The 14,603-nt window shown below is 31.9% G+C and overlaps 1 long non-coding RNA gene across 1 annotated transcript; it reads right to left on the bottom strand.

Moving 5' to 3' along the window:
* Nucleotides 1-1,456: 1,456 nt before the first annotated feature.
* LOC150033838 (uncharacterized) lies at nt 1,457-2,871 on the bottom strand. The gene is made up of 2 exons (XR_016532290.1): nt 2,654-2,871; nt 1,457-2,562 (listed from the first exon to the last, which is right to left on the bottom strand). It is a non-coding gene; the product is annotated as an uncharacterized LOC150033838 (long non-coding RNA).
* Between the last annotated feature and the right edge of the window lie 11,732 nt (nt 2,872-14,603).

The following is a 14,603-nucleotide window of genomic DNA, read 5'->3' as shown; positions in this document are numbered from 1 at the left end:
CATAAGATACCCCCACTTGCATGTCACCTACACGAACACGTTGGATCATTGCGTTTGTATCAAATACAAAGTGGGTCATATCCATAGTGTTACCAGGATAAGGTATCTAGTTTTATCCCTATACTATAGACCCTTTAGGTTGTATCTTGAACATTAATCTCTACATGTATCCACATACTGTTTAAGACTCATAAAACAACCTAGGATGTTAGTTTATTGAATTTAGGATTATTAAGGCAAAAATATAATACAACACAATCAATAACATTTAATGAAATAATATCGAGAACTATTTATTGATGATGGTCAGTTAATTACATTTACAACCTACGAGTTTTAGGGCATAAAACCCAACAAACTCCCACTTGAATTAAAACTTAAGTTAGTGGGATGTACATAATATCACTGTCTAAAGCAACAGAAATGGTAAAAAATACAATAAACTAGGGCATCCTTATACCCATTACACATCTCCCATTTGCCCTAAATTATACAATGTACATGTCTCACAGACCTAGACTCTTTAGATGACTCTCAAACACTTTAGCTGAGAGAGTCTTCGTAAATGGATCAGCAATGTTGTGCTCCGAAGCGATCTTTATGACAATCACATCTCCTTGTTGTACAATTTCTCGTATCAGATGATACTTCCTTTCAATATCTTTTTCTCGTTTATGACTGTGATGTTCTTTAAAGTTGGCAAGTGCTTGTCGCATAATCACTCAAAACACATTAGAAAACCATCCAAATCATGCTAAAAATTTGAAAATCAAGCTCAAAATGACCAAGACTTGTTAAAGTAATGTCCCTCCCAAATTTAAAGCATGTTTTCCCCGATATATAAATCCCTAAGCATCCAAGGACAAAAAAATTACAATAAGGTGAACACTATTGCCCTGATAGAGAGATGAGAAGTGAAATCTCAACTGCATCCTAAATGAAGGAGAGAGAAGCACACCAAATGATCGAGGTTTTGCCAAAAAAAAAAAAAATCATTGACACTCAACAACCTGCCTAAAAATAAACTAAGAAAAGAAATAAAAATAAAAATAAACAAAAGGGAAAGAAAACTTGAGTTTCCTCCAAGGAGTGTTTATACCTAAACAAACCTAAATTAATAATAATAATAATAATAACACAAAGGTGTGTAACACGAGTAAAAATAAAGACTAAAAATAAATGAATAATTGGATAAATTCAAATGAAAAAAAATAAAGAATAAAGAATAAAGTATCAAAGTATAAAACAAAGAATGAAGAACTAATGAATATATAAATTTAAAGAATAAAAAAAACAAAAGGATTTAAAAAACTTAAAGAATTGACTAGAGAAAAAAAAAATAGGAAACTAAAAAATAAGGAAACTACACAATGAAAGGAAAATACAAACAACGGTACATAAAGTGCATAGTATTTTCATCACAAGAATAATAAAATTAAATTGTCAACCTTAGAAATGGCGTCAAAAACTTGTGTAATCTTTTATACTATGTAAATCCACAAATATACAATGTCAAGTTTTGATATAGTAATACATAACTGGTGCAATGATATCCTAAAGTGTCACAGCGCTATGAAGAAGATGAACCAGTGAAGCATAAAGTAACGTTGCAACGTGCTATGGGTAACACTGCAAGCATCACAACACTGTTTTAGAGTGCAATGATACATTAACGTTAATTTTGTATATTATTGAATAAATCAAAATACATAATCAACCTTTTACAAGATAAATAAATAGATATTAAGAAACCGCTAAAGGAAAATACATAAATAGAAAATACCCAAAAAGAAAAATAATAATGGAAAATAACAATTAGTAATAAATCCTAATTTCCTTTTAACACCCTTCCTCAAACTTAAGATGGTAAAATGACGAATAACTTGAATTTATGAAAAAAAAAATCGAAATAAAATCAATCATTTGGTATGGAAACAAAAGCCCATGAAGAACGAAAATACAACGGAGGCTGGAAACATAAACCATCGAAGAATGGAAACAAAGTTTCTTATAGAGATTGATAACCAAATCTATGAAGAACTTCTAGGCTGAAAACAAAGATCCTCATAGAGAGATCTACAACAAAACCCTCGAACAACTGATTTGAAAACGGAACAGATCGGTTAACTGAAAAGTGAACCAGCCTTGCTGAACCAAACCAAACTCAAATCTATTTGACTGAAGTTAACTAAATCGGGCTAATTGATCCGAACTGACAATGAATCGGACCAAATCGAACTGGTTGAACCAAAATTGAACAATCCAAATGGAATTGATCTGAACCGCATTGAACCGGTTTGAACCAAATATTAGATAGGGTTGAAACTTGCGAATGGATGATCTAAACCACAAACGAAGACCCACAAATGGCAGAATAGAGAGTGTGCACGATAGAGTTGATGCCAACGACGGAAAAAAAATGTGGCGGGTAGCAGATCTAAATGGTGCGACACCAACAGAGAATGGAGCTGATCCAAGATTTGAGTAGCCATTTTGAAACCCACAAACAGAGATGGATTTGATACTTAGATGTGGTGGACGACGGTAGACAGGAGACATGATCTGATTGGAAAACAGATGAATTTGGTGAACAAAGGCACAAATACGGCAACAAACCAACAGATTTGGACAGTTGGAGTGCAGAGGGACTTACCCAGCGTGGATCTTGGCGACGACATACGACTGAGCTGATGGGATGAGTAGGGTGGAAGTGGAAACAAACCCACAAACGGGTTCGAGAAGGATAGTGGGATGTGGTCTGAGCATGATAGAAAACTATACTAAAAAATTCTAATGGGCACGGGTCTGCCTCCATCGACTCGACAGAGGTAAAGAACGGACATAACTTTAACGGATAGGGTTTAATGAGACAAAACCTAATTCTCTGATACTATGTTAATTTTATAGATTTTTGAATAAATCAGAATACATAATCAACCTTTTACAAGGTGAATAAATAGACATCAAGAAACTACTAAAGAAAAATATGTAAATGAAAAATATCCAAAAAAAAATAATAATAATAATAAAAAATAATAATGAGTGATAAATCCTAATTTCCATTTAACAAAGACTATAAATAGTTCCTTTTGGTGTTAGGTCATTTAACTTCTTTTTCTTTTTAGTGTACAATATGGTGTTGAGGATCAAGTTACGATGTGCAACTAGGCTCGTAAGGTTGATTTTAGAGGTTGGTCACGCCTAAACTTATGGGTTTTGTGGGATTTTGAACTAAATGTATTTGATTTCTTAATTTTCTTTTTTCCAATTTTAATTGGTTAATGTAATATATTCAACTTTCAAAATATTGATTGCTCATATTTATTATGCATATGCTTCTTACTCTTAATTGTTGTAAATATTGCATGTTTATTTTGAGTAGCGTATGGGTCGAGTGATGATTTTTGTGGTGCATAAATTATCTTTAAGAATAGACAATTTTTTTTTTTTTTAGAATAGGTGATATTATTATACAACAACAAGGGGGATTCTACAGCCAAAGCAACAAAGCACAAGCAAAGATAGGGCAACGAAACCAAAACAAAGACAACAGGATAAGACCAGAACAAAACCAATACAAAAAAAAAAAAAAAACGCAAACATGCAAACCACCCGGGAGAAAGGCAGAGAAAAGAACCCAAAACCCCACAAATTAGGGGCTACAACAAAACAGAGAACATCGTGAAATTTAAAAAGAAAAAAACATCAGTACACACACTAAATAAAACCAAGAAGGTCAACCCGCTAGGAAGTAGCATGAGCACGAATCGTAGAGACCATAAAGTGAACCAGAGCAGACACCGACCTCAGTCGACCTCCATGCAGCCGCCGATTACACTCCTGCCAGATGTAATATATGGAAGCATACCAGAAAACATGGAACAACTTACTATGCACCCTCTTACCCGACTCCACTTAGCACAACCAACTTAACTCTATATCCCAACTAGCCACCCGATGCATCGAACCCAATTGACGCAACACACTAAACCACACCTCTCTTACAAACCCACACTAAAAAAATAAATGATCCTACGACTCCACACCTCCCCCACACAGAAGACACCCCCCCTCTCTATCACCACTTCCCAACTCCTCAACCAATCTCGTGTACCCAACCTATCCCTCACCGCTAACCACGCACAGAAGGAGTGACGCGGAATACCACCCCTGCCCATAAAATACTAGCCCAAGACACCCTAGGATGGCGAGGACGCATACTCTCCCAGGCACTAGTGATAGAAAACCGACCACTAGCATCCGACACCCAAATCCAATAATCCTCCCCCCTCACCCTAGGCCTCATTACTTGGATAAGACCCCAAATCTCAAGTAGCTCCTAAGACACTGTAGGCCACCTCCAACCTCCCTCGATGAACTCTGACAACCGCGCTTCCAAATTGTTCCTTGCATCATGAACCACTGTAGACCCATATGAATCCAAAATTGCACCCCCGACAGTCAAGGATCCCACCACACAAAACAAGACCGTCCATCACCAATCATCAAACGAACCAGATGTTTGAATCCATCTCTACTTCGCAAGATAGCCCTCAAGCACCAAGACCTCCCAACCTCACTCTGAACAGCCCACAACGACCGCCCACGCAAAACATACGCCTCCACCCATGCCATCCATAGTAACCCCGATTTAATTAAGAGAAGCCAGAGCCTTCATAATAGCAGCCTGGTTTCAAGAGGTCACATGCTTCACACCCAAACTTTTAATTGAATTTAGTTAGTCTAATTTAATATTATAATCTATCTATTTAATGTAGATAACCGATTAGCATGGAACACTATCTGCACAACTAATCAACGATTAGGCTTTTAATTTGAGAAATCATATTTATGTGATAAATGGATGAATACTAAGTATTTTTTCCTTCTCTGATTTAGTTCGGAAATCTCTTGAACTCTCTATTAATTCTCTCACTACTATCTTTTACTTTCATGCATTTTCATTTGTCCACCTATCAAACACCCATTATTTGGTGTCTAATTGATCATTTAACTTTTAATATTTGTCTATAAGTCCTTAACTTTTAATTTTGTGACAATAGGTCTCTCAACTTTTAATTTTATATCTAATATGCTATCGACAAATTGGATTTTTTTTAAAAAAATTAATGGATCAGTTAGTTATAAATTTGAATTTTATGTCTAATGGAATCCTAAGGCATCGTTTGATAATCCAATCGATTTTTTATTTTTTATTTTTGAAAAAGGCTTATAAGCACTCCTTTAACTTATTGAGTTCTTTGTTTATATTGTCTACTTTTTAGGAATGTTTTTAAAAATCTAAGCCAAGATTTGAAAGCTAAAAAAATTAATTTTTAAACTTATTATTTATTTTGAAACTTGGCCAAGGATTTAAAAGTTTACCTGAAAAGATGAAAATCATGGTAATAATATTCTTTAGTAATTATGAAAAACGAATGCAATTTTTCTATAAAAAAAAAACCAAATAGTAATTGTTGAATAAGAAATTTTGGACCAATCACAAACTACCACGCCAAATAGGCTTAATTTGACTCAAATGTTAAATAAGGCCTAAATCCAATTAGTTGGGCTCAGAGGCCAAGTAAATAGACCAACAAAACCTGAGCCAGCCCCTGAAGCCCACCTGAGAACTCTATAAATAGAGATGTTTTTCTCATTTGTGGGAGTCAACAATTCTACACTTCAGAGAGCTTAGAGTGAATTATCTACAAACTGGAGTCCTTTGAAGATACCAGCATTTTGAGGACTAAAGTCCTTCGAAGATGCCATCATTCTGAGGGCTAAAGTCCTTTGAAGATACAAGTATTATGACCATGTTTGAAAACTGAAGTCCTTTGAAGATACAAGCATTTTGAAGATTAAAGTCATTTGAAGATATAAGCATTCTGACCACACTTGAAGACTAAAGTTCTTTAAAGATACAAGCATTCTTCCAAGACTCGAAGCTCAAGAACATCCACATGCTCCGCTTCTATACATCAAGCATATGCATTCAACCGAGAAAGAATCAGAGTATCAAGTACTACAGATCGAACCACATCGCATCAAATCAACATCAACATCAACACCAACTCAAGTTTAACTCTACGAAACAAGTTTCTCCGAAAGCCTCATGCAAGCATTAATCATCCAAGAAGATCCATAAGCCCAAAGGTCGATCATCCAAAAGATCAACAAGTCTAAAGGTCGATCATCCAAAAAATCAACAAGTCCAAAGGCCGATTATCCAAGAAGATCATCATGCCTAAAGGTCGATCATCCAAGAAGATCCACAAGCCCAAAGACCGATCATTCAAGAAAATCAACCAGCTTAAAGATTATAGTTTATTTGGAAAGCATAAAAATATTATGCATTAGAGATTGTGTTCACTTTCTACAAAATTAATACCCCAAAGTTTAAGTTCCATGAAACAAATTTCTCTTGAAATCTTGTACGAATAGTAATCAAAGGAGACCTAAATCTTTAAGTTTAGGTCAAGTAGATTTATGATTTTTAAAAAATTTCGAACTTCGATAGATAAATTTATAAATGAAAAGTTCAGATATGAACTAAATCTGTGGATATATATATATATAAAAGAAATCACAAATTTCTTAAAACAATAAAATTATATTTGAAAATCCACTTTGATGAAAAAAGCGGGCAGAACATCATGTGGCAATGCCAACACAAATTTTCTTTTAAATGTCTTTTTCATTTAAAGGCATTGAAAGATGTATGTTTCAATGTAACACCTATCACGAGCTTGCTCCTCTCTTTTCTTTTATTTATTTTTTATTTATTCATTTTCAACCCATTTCCTAAATTTGATTTCTTTTTTATTATCATTTAAATTATATCTATTTCAACCCACTTTCTAAACTATGGTGGCACTCACTCATTGGTTCTCTTCCCTTTTCTTTATTTCCTTTTGTATCAAAATACTTTATCTTTCTTTTTGAACTTTCCCCCCCTTTTTTATTTAATAAATCATTAAGATTAAAAAAAAAATAATACTAATATTGACCTTTAAATTTCATTAGAGAAATGAAAGGCATTAGCTTATCAATAATTTTATAATCATAGCTCAATTGAGTTAAGGTACATGATATATCAACTTTGATTTCAGAAGTTAGAATCTTCTCTCCATCTATATTGAACCGAGAAGAAATAAATTATAATTAATTTAGGTCATATTTGATAACCATTTGATATTTTATTTTTAGTTTTTGAAAATATTAAGCCTATAAACATCCATTTCGCCTCTATATTTTTTTGCCTTGATATCTACTTTTTACTAATGTTTTTAAAAACAAATTCATGTTTTAAAAATTAAAAAAAATAGTTTTAATGTTGTTTTTTATTTTAAAATTTAGCTCATAATACAATATTTTACTTAAAAATGATGCAAATCATTGTAAAAAATTAAAATAAAATCTATTTAATTTAAAAAAAATCAAATGATTACCTTTTCTTTATTACCTTATGAGACATTTCGCTGTACAGTAAATGAAAGGTGGATGATTGAAATTAAACTTCAACAAGGAGCAAGGTCAAAGACAAATTTAATTTAAAAAAAAAAAAAAAATTGTTTGAAAGTTAAATTTAATGGACCACAAATAAAATAATTATAGAAGATTTTTTTTTATAGACTTAATAGAATGTTTGCCTGTCATAAAAAGAAACGAATACTTAATATATAGGATTTTTCAAATATAAGAAAATGAGTCAACTTATTTTAAAATATAACAAAATGTCACTGTCTATTAGATATTTTATTATATTTAAAAATATTTCTAACAGTTTGTCATTTAAAACAATTACCCTAAAATAGAATTTAAGCCAAAATTCTATAAAGTACCCATGGTAATTATTCGGTTAACATTAATGAGTGGCTAATGATTTGTATAATGCAATACGAAAATTTAACTAAACATTAATGATTAGTTTAAAAGTGAAAGGACAATAATAAAATAAGATTGAAAGTTCAAAGTTGGAAATAGGAGTGTAGATCTAGAAATCATTTTCATAAATTAAAGCTTTTAGGTCAAGAAGAAAACTTCATATATACACTTGAACACACATTAACTTTGAAATGATGGGGTAACTTAATCATCATTATTGTCCTTTGAACATAAGGTTAATTCAATACAAGACCTTACAACTACCTTTGAAGGCTCACCTCTCAATTATTGCTATCTACATCCATGTCCCTTTGCTAAAGTTTTATTTGATCGTATTTTTATTTATATATGGAATTTGATCTAAAAGTAATTGACTACGAGAGAAATAACTAATGTTTTTATAAAGATCTTAAGGTTACTTTAGCTTTCCATTTGGAATCCTTCAACATGTCTCCTAAGACGTACTTCTTTGGGTTCTCCACTTAAAGACGGAATACCTACTTAGGTTTTATGAAGTCTGATACTATGTTAGATAAGTATTAAATTTCATTTCAAAATCAATTTACTGTAAAAAGAATAATTTATATATCTTATAAAAATAGTAAAGTAAGATCTTTTAAACGTAGAATTCTCTAACCATTTTTTTAAGTAAAATAATTGGTTGTCTACCTAGAAAACATTGGGCACAAAGATAGAGGAATTTGCAACAGCATCTAGTCTCACTTTTTCCTAACCTATCTTTCACCATTTTTTTTGTCTTTGTATTTTTCTTTTATCCCATCAGGGTAAAACTTTACTCTTTTTTAAGTTATAAAGCTTTAACAAGAATAACAAGAATCTAGTTTACTTTTTCTATGGTTTGAAACAAAAAGCACTTTACCCAAATTACAGATCTCTCTTTTTGTCACCTAATTTTTTTTTCTTACCTTTTTATCTTCTTCTTTCTTCAAAAAAAAATATTCATGTTAATAAATGTAGTAACTTTTAAAATGTGGGTTTAATTTATTTTTATTGTTATTTTTATTTTTTCACAATATATCATGTCGACTTTTAATAAAGTTTTGGATGTTAGTGAGAAAGAGACCTAAATAAAGAAGTTTGACCAAGATAAGAGTCAAAATATACATCAAAAGCTTGAAACACATTCAGCCATCAAAATACGATTGGATAATCTATAATCAGAGACTTGGGAATTATAAAAGTGAAGATATGCATCCCTATGGAGATAAAAGTCCTTTGTCTCACCTTATAAAGAAGGTAATGGATATGACACATATACAAAATAAATGTAAAATTGAAGGTTGCTATTTGGCAAGTTATACACAAGAAAAAAAGAAGTGACTTTCACCAAATCTACCAAATGACTTAATAGAACCATAAAAGTGTTATATTATTTGGTTTAATCGAACTAATTCATGAAAGTTTTATAGATTTAAGTATGTTATTTTATAAGAAACAATTGACAAGAGATAGATCATGTCATTCTACTCAAATTGAAACGATTGAGTTGATGTCTAAAGATGTCATTCTAGTCAAGAGTGAGTAAAAATGATATTGTGAAGCATTATGCCAAAACACCGGTGGCATCGATGTCTCCACTGTGTCTTGACCTTATCATGTTTTCTATAAAAGAAAATTTTTTATTTTTAGGTTAATTGAAGCCTTTCTTTTAGCTACCATTCTAGGTTTTTCTTGTTGTGGATGTCTAACTCACTTGTTATACAAGCAAGACTTTATTTGAAACTTGTATTTTGTAAGTCCAATTGAGACAAATTTTTTAGATTGACTCATCTTGAAAGCCCTAGGTTTTATTTTATGTGATATGAGGATGACCTAAGAGAGGGAGAGTGAAAAAAAAAGTAGAAAATCAGAGAGAAAGACAACAGTTTGGTTTTTCAGCAATAGCTTCCACAAAGTTGTCGATTGCTTAAGTTGAACCATTGGATCGTGTTGAAATTTGGTTAGCCTATTCTAGACACATAAAGTCTTGTTTTGAAGGGGTGGATCATTATTTGGAGCTTTGGTTTGTTCGTAATCGCTGCAAAACAAAACATATAAAACTGGGTGATTTTCATTTTTTTATCTTTCAAGTGTTGATCTCTTATATATGAAAGTATTGGTGGATGGTGAATCTTTGTATGATTGATTTAGGTTCTTTTTCCCTCAATTTTATCATAATAAGAGAAGTTGACAAGGGTGAACTCTTCACAAGTCTCGTGGTTTTTACTTTTCACATCAAAGGGGTTTTCCACGCATAATTCGTGTGTGCTCTTTACTTTTAGTTTTCCAGATTTTTGTGGTTTATTGTTGTTGATTATTGGTTGATTGCTTGGTGATTACTTGGTGATCTATTTGTGGTATTTTGGAGAACAATTATTTGGTTAATTATTTGGAGGGGATCCTAGTGGGTTGTTGTTATATTGTTTGGGTTCTATCACTCCCATCTCTTTTGTTATATTTAGCTTTAGGTATTTAGATTTTTGTCTTGTATCGAGCTCAAAGATGTCGAGTTTTAATTTAGAGGTAGAGAAATCCCAATTGTACATTTGTCATAATGTTCTCAGGAGTGGTATATGAATAAACCGAGATCACATCCAAACGAGAGAGATTTGAATGATATGGAAGTATGGTTAAAAAAAACCTTAAAAGAATTAATAAGTACTACTTATACCAAGGTGCACTTTCCTTTTTGGTGGCTCAATCATAGAAACCCTAAATTAAGTGTGCTTTGCATAGAACAATTCTATGTTAGATGACCTCCTGAGAATTTTTTAATGAAGCATGTGCGTAAGGCCAAACATGTTGAAAGAACTCTCATGTTGGTTTGTGAGAATTGTCTTCACTCTTATAAGTAGGAAAATGTTGTTGAGACAATCAAGTGTCAAATCTGAATTTTGAATCATGATCTAAATCTTGAACCTGGGGTATTATATATGGTATCAGAGAGGAACCTCCCCCAATAACTTGTGATTCGGGAACAATCTAAGACAAAAGTTTGTAGGCATGCAATGTTTGAGTTCAGAAGAGATACGTGAATAAACCGAAGTTACATCCAAAGGACAGGAAACTAGTGAGCATGTAATGCTCAAATCCAAGATGGGAAAAAAATAAACAAAAATCACACCCGAATGAGAGAGATCCTAAGGATATGAAAGTAAGGTTAAAAAATTGATGACTATTACCTATACCAATAAGGTGCACCTTCCTTTCGATGACTCAATCATAGAAACTTTAAGGATAAGTGTGTTTGGCTTTGAGCAATCATGTTAGTGCTTTCATGTTGACTATATTTTTTCGTGTGTTTGCGGATGTTGGTTGACGATTAAAAGTTGTCGAGACTTTCAAGTCGATTAAATAATTGTTCCATTTTTTACTCTATTTTTTTGGTATTAAGGTAATAATGGGTCAATCCTCAAAGGGTCAGTCAAATTTCCTACTAAATTACTTGTTGTAATAACCAGGGGAGGTTTCATAAGTTGGTTTCGATTGCAATAAATTGATTTAAAGCAGTAATGATTGAACACAAATTGGATACTGAGTAAACTGAAACTATCAATGAAATAAAGCCTAACTCGGGGTGAATTGGATTTATTCCTAATTTGTTACTCAATCATTGATTAATCAGAAAAGTGCTTTGCAATTTAATTGGTTTTAACTTTGCCAATCATTCCAGAAAAGCTAGAAGAAAGTCCAATTAATCAAATCAATTTTTAGGCCTAGGGAAAAGCCCTCATAAACATGTTAAGATCTAGAGCAATTGCTTAGACGAACAAAATAATGAGGAATAACCTAATTAAGTATTTGATGCGAATTTCTCCTAAGTTAGATAGAAGTATGTTATTCGATTAAGAAAAGTCAAATCAATATACAATTAACTTAACTTTCATTACTTGGCTATCTAAGAAACTAACAATTATAAATTAGGTATAAATCTATAACGGTGAATAAGAGCAAGGAGAGGATTTAATAAACAATTAAGATTACAAGAAAACAAATGTTCATAATCTCATGAGATAACCAATCAAGATATAAATCCGAAATCTCAAGCTAGACAATAGTACCTTAGCCTTGATGCATGCTCGAATCATAAAAATATTAATCTTGGGGAGTCTTAATTGAATGGTGAAGAAGAAGTGTATAGAGGATCTCATAAAAGTGGAGAGAATTCTATCCAAAATCGTCTGTGTATTATGTGGGTGGCTAGGGACACTTAAAATAATTTTGCAACAGCACCGTGGTGCTCCATGTATAGTGTGCCTTGGGGTTTTCCATTGAATTTTAGTAGCGTTGCAGCAGTGCATCAAAATTGCAGGTACTGGAAAAGGTGTTGCAGCGCTGTGCTGTTGCACCTTCAGAAGTATTTTTGTCACATTTGCTCCTTTGAAGCCTAGATTGACCTCTTAAACTTCTAAATAAACTTGTTTTGTTTCAGAATTAGCAACTAAAGGTTGAATCTACCTAAACTATGCTCAATGTCTGTAAAGCAAAAGAATAAACATGTGAAATACAAGAATAATCCCAAATTAAGAAGAATAAAATAGCACATTTTAGGCACTATCATTTGTAACCTTGTTCTTCATCTTGTCCACATGATGCTCTACAGAATGTCTCACAAAGTGCAATTTCTGTTTGGAAATTTTTTCCTTATCTAGAAAATTTGGTAGGATTATTCTTAAGGATCTTTTCCTTCTCTAGGGCTTGGCTTGCTATGGTATTGGTCTGATTCTTCCCTTTTGTCGAGCATGTGTAAGGGTTTGTATTCTTTATTTTAGGGTTACCATTTTTGAAAAGAAGAAGTGTGTCGTTTATTGGGGTTTGCTCAAGAAAACGATATTGATGTCAACTCGTGATTGTGAAAAGAGATTATCACATTTAAGGGGAGCCTAAGTATTTCAATTGAAGGTCTTCATTTGAAAGTGGAAAGATTGAAGTTATCTTCGAGAGGGAATCTCACACTTGGGGGGACTTGATTATTCTTTCACTAAGTTAGGTTTTTTGTGTGTCACTGTAGAAGTTTTGTATTGATATTTAGGTACAACGTTATAAATGATTAACTATTCATTAGTGAAAATATCTTTCCTCGAGCAACTGCGATTAACTATTCATTAGTGAAAATATCTTTCCTCGAGCAACTGCACCTCAGATGTAGACAGTATTGCACTGAATTGGATTACTAAACCTTTTGTTCTGTTATATCGTTCTATTATTTGTGTTTACTTTGATGTTTTCAATCATTGTATGTAATTGATTCCGTTTTGTGTTAGATAATCATTCTTCCAAATCTATTGTTAGATGACTTTTTGAAAATTTTCCTAAAAAACACATGAGTGTGAAAAAAATAAGTTGAAATGACCTGTGTTGATTTGTGGTCAGAATAGTCTTCACTCTTAGAAATAGTTCAAAACAAATATAAAGAGCATTGCTAAAGATCGTTGTATGATCCATAATTGTTGTGTAATCTATTGTCGAGAAACACGAATTATGTAATGTGCTTGACTCTTTCATGGATTTTTCCAAAATTCATATCTTGCATAGTCAATTTAGGATTAGGGAGAAATCCATAGTATTCCCCTTCAAGCGTAATGCATCATTTTATTTATAAGGAACGCTATCGTATCTATAAATAAAACGCTATCGTATCTAGTAGATTAAATATTTGTTGGGTGCTTGATTCGACTATTCTAAACAAGTAGGCTGGGAGTTCGCAAGGTAAATAATTTAACTCCAATTCAACGAATTGCAATTTGGTAGGCTTATGCCTTCAAATTAGAACATTAGGTAACATTTATTTTCTCCTTCCTATAATATATCATATTTAGTTTTCCTTATTTCGAATTCTTTCATTTCAGTTTCAGCTGCCAAAATCCCTATAATTATTTTAAGTAATTTAGATCCCATTTGATAACCATTTTATTTTTTATTTTTTTTTTGAAAATTAAGTCTATAAACATCATTTCTACCTCTAAGTTTCTTCGTTTGCTATCTACCTTTTACCAATGGTTTAATAAACCATGTCAAAATTTGAAAACTAAAAAAAGTTGTTTTTCAAATTTTGTTTTTGTTTTTCAAATTTGGCTAAGAATTCAACCATTGTACTTATAAAAGATGTAAATCATGGTAAGAAATGGGGAGAAAATAGGTCTAATTTTCGAAAGCAAAATAAAAAACAAAATGGTTACCAAATAGGATCTTAATTTTAGAGAAATTAACTTGGATTCTCTGTAAATTCGATTCAAATTACTGTTATGTACCACACATTTTAACTTTGATCGATTATTCTATTTTGACAGACCTCGACAACTCGCGTCATAATTATAAAAGTTAAAATGGATTCTCAATTGAGTTTGATCCCTAACGAGTCTCAAAATAAAGTATATGTATAAGTAGCTAATAAAACACTATTATTTCCACGCTCGCAATATTTGATATTTTTGTTGTCTATTTTTCATTTTTATTTTCAAAAATCAAGTAAAGTTCTAAAAACTAAAATTTTCAAAAACTTGTTTCAATTATACTTATTTCTATTTTTAAAGTTTGACCAGAAATTCAAAAGTTTTGTTGACCAAGGTGGAAATCTATAATTGAAAATTTGAAAAAAAAAAGAAAAAAAAAAAAAGCAAGCATACTTTTTTTTTCTTTTTTCTTTTTTCTTTTTTAAAAAATCCAGCCATACTATTTCATATATATATATATATATATAGAAGTTTTTTTTGTCT

This window comes from Benincasa hispida, chromosome 9 (assembly GCF_027475165.1).
Source record: "Benincasa hispida cultivar pf3 chromosome 9, pf3_genome.v1.1, whole genome shotgun sequence".
Taxonomy (NCBI): domain Eukaryota; kingdom Viridiplantae; phylum Streptophyta; class Magnoliopsida; order Cucurbitales; family Cucurbitaceae; genus Benincasa; species Benincasa hispida.
The sequence above is the reverse complement of the archived record's forward strand: the minus strand, read 5'-3'. Positions and strand labels throughout refer to the sequence as shown.